Consider the following 10,026-nt stretch of genomic DNA (forward strand, 5'->3'; position numbering starts at 1 on the left):
TATGCTGAAATAGATGCGCACATATACTTAAACAACAGGAAAATAAGAATGACTAGTAATCAACAGAATGTAACAAAGGACAAATCTCTGTCTTCATCATTCATTTTGCACGTAGGCCATTTTCTAATAAAAAGGTTAGCTTGCAATTCCTCAAGAGTGCAAAGGGGTCTATATATACAAGTATACGTCTTTTTGTGGGTTTAGTTTTAGTTTTACCATTTCATGCTTAGTACTATAATATATTCTTTCACTGTTACCATTTTTAATTTTTCATGGAAGTTTAGATAACTATTTTCATCTGCATAATTAGGTGTACTAAATTAGCGTTTATAACGTCTAATCGGTATGAAAGTAACTAAGTACTTTGTCAGAATAAATTAAGATGTGCATTTGATCCCGACTGCATACTTTTTATATTCATTTAAAAAGATCTAGATGTCCAAACACACGCTTGAATATAAATTTAGTATATAAAATATAATATGATATGAATCTCTCTTTCTTTCTCAATTCAAAGTTTCAAGATTTATTTGATGTTTCACATAATTATGTCAACTTTTGAACAGTATACTGAATGAATCAACTGAAAATTGACATGTCCAGTATATGGTAAGTGTGAGTTACATGGATATCAACATTTGCTTCTACCCTTCTCTATTCGTGTTTCGTATTTTCTAATCATCACATTTCCTATGACATTCTTATTCGCACCAAAACGTTTATTTGTGTATCATCTGAAGTGCAATATTAAGGGATTTTCAAAATTGATCCTCCCAGCAGAATAAAACATTGTGGTTATTAATTAATATTAGCTTCTGCATTGATCACGAATATATTAATTGCTCATGATTTACTCTTGTTAAATAGATGTAAAATAAGATTTGATTTCCAGTTCCTGAGTTTAAAAGGTGCGATCTCTATGCAAGCTTATTGTTAGAAATTCACCTATATTTCGTGGAAGAACAATATATTAATGTTGTACATGTACAAAGATTTACCACATGTGGCTTATATTTTCCGGATTATTGATCAGGTCAAAGGATTATAGCCGTTAAATTCCAAATGGCTGAATTTGCAAGTTATTTTGACGAAACTTGCATAGCATTTTATAATGCATGTCAAACACGATACAGATTCTGTATATCTGGATGAATGAAATATGGAAATCACGAACAGTATTCAAGCTCAAACGTCCATTCAAATAATACATATCAGAGGCAGAGCAAACGCGGACCTTTAAAGCAATATGAGCTGCAACTTTGATGTCGGAAATTTTTGTTGCAAAATTGTAATTAACTAAATCAGTGAGAGAGAGAAATAACATTTATAATCTTCTGTTGTCCATATTTGCGATGGAAGAACTATTTATAAGCTATTACATTATTGTCGTCCTGTACAATATTGTTTTCTTATACAATACTATATATTCGATTGTACAGAAGTCTTTCTTCTGAAACAGTTTCATACATTATTTAAGTTTATTATACCTCTACTGATTTTTTCCCTGTATAACATTAGATCGTTAGTATACAGTTAAAGTATATCATTTAGGGAGTTAGCAAGATTCCAGTTCTCCTTAAGGCCAGGACTATTTCCCGAGGCGAAGCCGAGGGAAATAGTCCTGGTCGATGGGAACTGGAATCTTGCTAACTCCTGCAATGATATACTTTTAACTGTTTTATTATACCAATACAAACGTAAAATTTAGAGGATTCAGATAGCGTGATTTCAAGCAGGGATTAGCTCACTGAACTAACACACTGGGATTAGTCCATTCACATATCATACCATTGTAAAAGTAAAATCTCGAGGACTACGGATAACCGGGAATTAGCTTTTTGATGCAGGGATTAATAGCTCACTTGACTAACGCAGGGGGATTAGTCCATTCAGAACGATTTCTAGGGAATTAGTCACATCTAACGATCTAATGTTATATAGGGAAATTATCAGTAGAGGTATAATAAATGTGACTAATTCCCTAGAAATCGTTAAGAATGGACTAACCCCCGTGTGTTAGTCAAGTGAGCTTACCCTGCTTCGAAAGATAATTCCCGGTTATCCGTAATCCTCTAGATTTTACTTTTACATAGGTATGATATGTGAATGGACTAATCCCCGTGTGTTAGTTCAGTGAGCTAATCCCTGCTTTGAAATCACGCTATCTGAATCCTCCAAATTTTACGTTTGTATCGGTATAATAAAACAGTTAAAAGTATATCATTGCGGGAGTTAGCAAGATTCCAGTTCCCCTCGACCAGGACTATTTCCCTCGGCTTCGCCTCGGGAAATAGTCCTGGCCTTGGGGAACTGGAATCTTGCTTACTCCCTCAATGATATACTTTAACTGTATAATAATTGATCATAAAGGTTTAAATTACATATATGTACAAATTTATCATAATAGCACATTTTAACAGCAAAATAAAATTCTCAAAAATGCAGCTCATATTGCTTTAAACATTAGAGATGGGACCAGGTGCCAAGGAGGAGTGAGCATCCCCTGTCGACCGGTCACACCCGCCGCGTGCTCCTTGTCAAGACCAGGAAAAACTGGGGAAAAATCCGTAGACAATTCAGTGTGTAACTACTACTAATGAATAAGTAAGTACCGAACATGTATCCTCTGGGACAGACTGTCCACCAGCAGAGATACATGATACGTGGTTAAAATGAAATATGGTGACAATATACAGGCTAAAATTTCTGTGTTCGTTCATTTTCCAAATTTCTATATATTGACAAGCATTGCTAGGGTTACACCACAAAGGACACGATGTCGTATATAAACCGGCCATGCTTTGAATTCTTCACTCTTTTGCAGCATGCCAGCCCCTGGATTATTGTATGTAGTATACATACCAAGTGCTCCAGTAGATTCTTCATCTTGCATAAATTCTGTAACTAAGGATGCATACTCTAAGGAATGCTTTGGATGTCCACTTGAAGTTTTATTTTCCCTTTTGATAATTAGGTTAACAAGGAAATTTAAAGAATTGTAGTCTCACGCGATTTCTGTGTCTTAGTAGTTGGGATGCAATATTGTTTATGGCATATTGTAATTGTCCTGCATGTTTGTGTGCCCTTGTCTTGTCTGTCTATCTTACAAAAAAGATATAAATTTTTGAATAGATAAAAGATACGGCAAAGATTAAAGCATCTCAAAACTGCATCAAACTTCAAGATCAAGGTCTCGAGGTCAAATATAATACAATTCAAAGGTCTTGTCACGAGTAATGAACAAGTGGAAAAAATTAAGAAAGCTTTCTTCTAGAGCAAAAGTTAAGCAAAGTTACTTTTTTATAAGAAGTCGAACTTCTAGGTCAAAAGATATTTCTTTCTGAAAGTGTTGAAGTCACAAATGATAGTTCTTTCTGAAAGTGTTGCCATAGCTAATTTACATGTAAACTATGAAAGCCTTATCTTCTCTCATTCAAAAGTTATTACATGTACCAATGTAAAAAAAAAATTGAATAAGACTGTAGGTTAAACTTCAAGGTTAATGTCTAGAGGTCAAAAACTAGAGTTTATTTGGAGAATATTTGAAATAGGTAATGCATATGCCAAATAAAAAAGATAATCTTCTCTCATTCAAAAGTTATCAGCAATTTTGTGTGTGTGTGTGTAAATTAGGCTAAACTTCAAGGTCAAAGTCACAGGATCAAAAATCATAGTACATTTGAAAAGGTCTTATAACAGGTAATGCGTGTGTCAGATATAAAGGCCCTATCTTTTCTCATTCAAAGTTATCCCCAATGTTAAAATTTTTGAAAATTAGGTCAAACTTCAAGGTCATGAAGTTAAAAATCATAGCACATTTGGAAACGTCACAGTTAATGCACATGTCAAATATAATATCTTCTCTCATTCAAAGAAATAACCAATGTTATAATTTCTGAAAAGTAGGTCAAACTTCAAGGTGAAGGTCACAGGAACAAAATTCATACCTATATTTGGAAAAGTCTTGTCTCAGATAATACACGTTTACGCAGGACCGGAAGCGAACTATTCACTCTTAGTCTTGTCGTGCATGCAAGGTTCGATCGTTACTTCAAGATTTATATCCACTTGGAAATTAACCTAGTTTCATGTTCTAAATTTTGAATTTACCGGGTGGGAGTAAATACAAAATAAATTTTGTATTTACTCCCACCCGGTAAATTCAAAATTTAGAACATGACACTAGCTTTAATCAGTCATTTACTTGACAAATATTGGATCAAATGAAACATCCAAAACAGGTTCAAAAGAATGCTTTTTTACTTGCAACATACATGCATCTTTGTTCAGCAATAGATAATTTCTGCAGAATGGAAGTACTCTTAAAACTTTAATCGATTCATATAGAGAAGATTACGCGCACCTTTCTAAACTTGACGATAGTATGAAAGATGCAAAATATATGCATGTTGGACAAGACATAAGACTTCCAGTTAATTGGGAACTGACCGCGCTCTAGATAAAGCTTTTCTAAATTCGTCCATATAGGTCCCAATGCAGCACCCAAAGCAGGTATGCATCCCTTCGTGGATGCAACATGCATGTAAAATGGGTAGTAAGACTTCTTGTTACTTGGGAATGGATCTGCTTCTAAACAATTTTCCCAGTGACTCATTCATAATATATTCTGTATGCACAATCCGAATTATAATGGCTACATTGTGGTATACCTGCTTAAAGATATTTGATTTGATCACTCAGCTAGAAATTTAGGCCATTAACAAAACCTTATTGCACATCGCAACCTTAACATCAATAATAATTTACAAATTTAAAGAATACTTTTGCTGCCTTTAAAAAATGTAGGAGGAGAAGCGATACAGGAACGTATGACGCACTGACGGACGAGCAGGTTAACAATATGCCAGAACTTTCTTTAAAAATAGTTATAACCACACAAAACCTTCTACTATGCAACCAGTTACCTAAAACATTTAGTGATATCGACCAAAATTTAAAAAAAAACATTCAAATTCAATACATAAGGCTGCACAGTTCTTTAGTAGGTAGAACTAAAATCTCCGTCAATATCTACCAAAAGTTCTCTGGTGTTGCGCTGCGTGTTTAATGGATCAAATTTCGATCAATGCCGGTTCACTGTAACAAATTGCTGCAAATTCGTAACTGGTTCATAACCTACAAGTACCTTCTACATGTACCATACATTCACCTGTTTGTCATTCATTCTCATTTAATTAAAAAATTGGTTTCATTTATTTCTAAATTTTTAAGCTTCGCTATGGAACATTTTTTTCTAGAACCAGTTTCACTTAGGTTCGTAAGGTAGATAATGACCTTGACAAATATCTAGCGTATAGCTCTATCCCTACTTTAATATTACCTTTTTTAATCCCATTCAAATGAATAAAATGACTCATCTGAAAGAACTTGGATTTATATTTAAAGATAAGTGTCTTTTATTATTTTTTTCTCTCAAAAGAATATTCAAATTTCAAGTTTTGTATTACGAAGTCAATGGTGTCAGTCCAAATCCTTCAATCCCCCCAACCTTCAGGGGAATTTCCTATTTGAGTCACTCGAAAGTGACTTCAAAAACATTTTTGATAAAAGAAAAAAGCCTTGAAAAAAGAAAAGAATACGATGTGTTGCGGAATAAGATAAACATATTTTTGTCTATTGTAGTACTTGCAAAAACACGATTTCAAGGTGGTTTAGCTGGTGAATTTGCACCGGCATGATCAGCTGATTATATGACCTGTTTTCTGCATGACTGGCTCAGGGTGACACACCTCCAACAGTCCTACAATATTTTAATTTCGTGCTGATTTGCAAACGCACAGCGAACGTGTATTATTTCAAGGTCTTTAGTTTTTACCGGGGTGATTGAAATGCAGTTAACCAATGTAAATGACAGGTAGATTTTACCACCCCTAAATTAGCCCCTGTCGATGGGCCTCTCATAACCGGCATTGGGGTATAAAAAGGTTCGGCGGTCCAAGAACGTTCGATCGCACCGACACCAGCTGATCCGGAATCAAGAAGTTTGGGGCAAGGAGGCCAAAAGAAATTTAATTAATTCAAAATTGTAAGTCTTTTATTTCTTCCTTTAAAGCATAATTTTGATAAGTATGAATTTGTCATTTCTAATTCAAAGTTATGGTGATTAATTAAGTTTTGATGGATTAATACGCATTAGTCAAAACTACCTTGTTAGAATAAAAATGCACAATGTTGCGTTTCTAGTGTGAATTTCTACTTTATTAATTTTCTTCGTATCTAGTAAAATGATAACTAAACAATTATCGATTGATATAATTTTAACTATGGACGCAACGAAACTCTGGTTTTAAGATCTCAATATTACATAATTCTTTAACGAAATTTAGTACCGGTCCATTCCTTTTAAAGGCTTGCTATACAGAGAAATAATTTAAGTAAATATTGTATTCAGTGTGTTTAGAAAATACGTAACATTTTAAAAGAGAAATCTGTCATGTCAGCTGGTTTCAGTAATTGACCGCGGTTAACCACAGTCCTTTTGTCCTCCTGGCCCACCTTTAAGAAAATGAACCAATTCACCCACGAAGCTTCTTTTTTATATGCATATTTCATTATCATACATCTGAACCACGGAAGTCACTGATGATACCTTTCCTTCATTTCAGGTAAACAATGGACCTATCAAAAGTTATCATTTGCAGTATTCTGTGCATTTCTTTAATGGTGGTTCTGTCTGAATCAGCACCTTTAGACCATGCTTTGTCCAAGAGACATGCGCCCGTGGGATCACAAAAAGGTAATTATAACGACTGTACTTTTGTTTTAATATTTGTACTTATTCTCAAGATGTATTAGATTTGAGATACTTCTCTAAAACAGCTGGGATTTGCAAAAGTGGACATAAATATAACCCACTGTCTCTTTTCCTTTTGCAGAGGTTGTGAAATCTAGAAGAAGGCGTGGACTCGGTAGAAACGTTCGAATCCGTCAGATGTACGTTTGTCTCAGGCTTATACGGGATATTGCAGATCATCGAAACTTTGACGACAGTTTCCTGCCCTCCTATTGTAAACCTTTATATTGTGCTCAGTTGGCAAGGAATAGGGCAAATTCTTACCCTTCATTCTGCACACAGGGAAATATTGCAATTACCGTGATACAAAAGTAACTTATTTAGCTAGTTAGATATTTATAATAAATTCAAAAAGACAATGTAAAATCCAAAGAACAAGGCCTGCACTCCGTCGGTGACTTTCAGATTAACCGTCCACAATCCATGAATTTAATGACTTTGCAAGATGACGCAAAAGTTTGAGTTTGTATCATTTACGTTTATAACTGGACTTCACGCATGTCTCATTAATGAAAGGTGCAATATTTAGAGAAATGAAGAAATCATGGAGATATATATATATCTATCAACGGTGGACAAACGACACAGATGTCGTGCAATCTTAATCGTGAAATTTGTATCCGTAAATATTTGCCATGTCAACACCTTGAATTAAATTTATTGAATCTAATTTCATAACTGAAATATGCATGTTGCAAATGAATGAGATTTAATAATTTATATAAAATGGCATTGTTATGTTTCAATAAAAATATTAAGGAATCTTTTTTTTTCTTTCATTATCTTAAATGAAATAAAACTTTTTTAAAATTTTAAATCCAAGGTGCACTAAATTGAGCTGAGTGGTGCAAATTTCTTTTTATGAAATTCTAACTTGCATGCACTTTACAATATGGTTTGTACGTCACCGTGGAGAAAAAGAAGCTTAGAGAGACCACGTTTTGGGGTCAAGGTCGAGTTGTAGCAAATAGACCTGAAGAGCTCCAGTTAGAGACAAGCCGATTACTTTTTGATCCGTAATAAAACACGCCACCGGTACTGACCTCGTAAGTTTCAAAATTAATTGTCAAAATTTTAAGTCCCACTTCAAAAGCATTATCATTACTATGGTCAAATAAAAACTTTACTACTTAACTTAAGGTGGCATGTCTAAAGTCTTACAAATAATTCAGTCTTTTATAAAGCTCCAAGAGGCACGGGACAAAGGAATAGCTTTAAATATTAAAAAATTATCACTTCTTTGAGTATTTTAAAAAAAATAAAATGTACTCTCGAGTTGGAAGTCAGTTTAGGAATGTATAATGGATGTTTAATTTATTTTGTTAAAAACGTTTTAATAAATTCATGGACTACATTGGAGACAATTAACGTTGTAATCCATGTTGACCTATTACGCTGTTTTTGACATTGACCTTTCAAGATCATGATTTTGAATAGTAATTAGAAAACAACATAGTCACTGATGCAAACAAGGCATTGTCAGGTTGTACCCCTCTAGGTGAAAAAACACTTTGCTAGCTTTACAATGTCATTCAAACCTAACCATTGCTGTCGACGCAATCGGCAAGATGTATTTGCGATAAAACTGACAATCACTTAACGTAGCGGAGATCTTTCTTATTTTGTCAAATTAACCCGACAAACACTGAATACAATCTATATGTAATTAATTGACCGAGATATTTTTAAGAAAAAAATATCATGTTTTTGAGAATTGCTGCATTCATGCTGACGTGCGGGTATTCCAGTTTCCCTGTTCAGCCATGAATGGAGGGTGAAGAACCGATAAGACCAGTCATTTTATGTCTGTCTGGGAAAAGAAAAAAAAAACTTTTATCCTTGAATTCATTCCGCTTTTCTTATTCTTTTCTTGCAAGTTGCAAATTTATCGACCAAGGGTTAAAAGTCGTCCTCCGTTGTCGCAAAGAAATCATGGCTCGTTTGGTCAGCGACCTTTATGTTCTGAAATTGCATTTTTCATCACTAAATTATTCGTACGCGTAACAATTTGACTCTCCCAAATACCAATGGGAATGAAAAGAAATTAAAAAGCGAACGAATTGCTGACAAACAAGTGCGAATTAAGAATATATTACGCATTTAAATAACATATCGTGATTTTGTCAAAAAATCAACTAATAGGTACCAAGTATATTTTAATAAGGAGCGGTATTTTTAAATGTGTGTAGGGGAAGGGGACCATGATGAACATGCGTGTTGTTTAGATTTGAAGACAAGAGGCCAATCCGAACTAATAGCTGTGTCTTGAAATGACGTAAATTTAACATCCGTCCCAAGTTTTATGTTATTTTTTTTAATACATTATCAAAGACGCGCTTATAGTCAACGTTCTTGTTAAATGTATGACAACTTATACATGTATAATTTACCTACCGTTTACCAGTGCTTATATCCCCGTAAGACCCTGATACAGAAAGTTTTACATGGCTTCATACTTTCAAAAGAAAACAACTTTACATGTATGCAGAGTTTTGAACTATGACACAAACTATATGGGAAAAAACGCATGCACCATACTTATATCACTGAGATGATGCAATAGAGAGAAAACTTGGGGAACCCGTATTTAACAGCCACAATGGATATAAGAAAATCCCATTTTATGAACAATTGTGGCTACTTAAAGTACATACCAGGATAGTTGTGGTTTAAGTTTGTATAAATACCAGATCAGCAACTAGTCCTGGAAAGCTTTAAGTCTGGAGATTATGGGGGAATTTACATATAAGTGAAGGAGGTGGTCAGTCAAAATTATTTTCACAAACACGGCGTTGTCTCATATTCCAAAAGTTCTACTATAAAAAAAAATTCCTAATCGGGTAAAAAGTGACGTATCGCATCTCTGGCTCCCAATTCTAAAAATATTTCTATTCCGTTTAATGTCACTAAGGTCTAACCTTTACAAACCGAAGTCAAAGTGGGTGAAGAAAAGCCCTAGGGTCTCTATAAATGTGATATTGAATGTTAAGGGAATAAAAGATCTGTCATGAATGAAACAGATATGAAATATTCATGTACAAATGACTTCTTAATGAGTCCACATTATGTAAATTTCACGTGCTTTTTGACCTCACTTTTCTTTGAAATGAAAGAAAATAAATCGCTTTCACGTCAAGAACCTTGGAGTCAATAAAAAATTAGCAGACCGTTTCAAACCCGTAATTCTTATCGAAATCTTGGTAACACTCACT

General features: G+C 34.1%; 1 long non-coding RNA gene across 2 annotated transcripts in view; it reads left to right on the forward strand.

Annotated features, from left to right (window-relative positions):
* The window catches only part of LOC133180904 (uncharacterized), a 96,622-nt gene extending 89,046 nt beyond the window's left edge, over nucleotides 1-7,576 (forward strand). The window contains exons 1-3 of one of the 2 annotated variants that reach the window (XR_009720409.1): nucleotides 5,880-6,046; nucleotides 6,627-6,757; nucleotides 6,897-7,576. This is a non-coding gene — a long non-coding RNA (uncharacterized LOC133180904). Of the gene's footprint in view, nucleotides 1-5,879; nucleotides 6,047-6,626; nucleotides 6,758-6,896 lie in introns of those variants that run through there. The other variant, XR_009720410.1, reaches the window with a different exon arrangement.
* The last annotated feature ends 2,450 nt before the right edge of the window (nucleotides 7,577-10,026 follow it).

This window comes from Saccostrea echinata, unplaced genomic scaffold, assembly GCF_033153115.1.
Source record: "Saccostrea echinata isolate AGI-Se365-2 ecotype Australia unplaced genomic scaffold, CSIRO_AGI_Sech_v1 ptg000008l, whole genome shotgun sequence".
Lineage (NCBI taxonomy): Eukaryota > Metazoa > Mollusca > Bivalvia > Ostreida > Ostreidae > Saccostrea > Saccostrea echinata.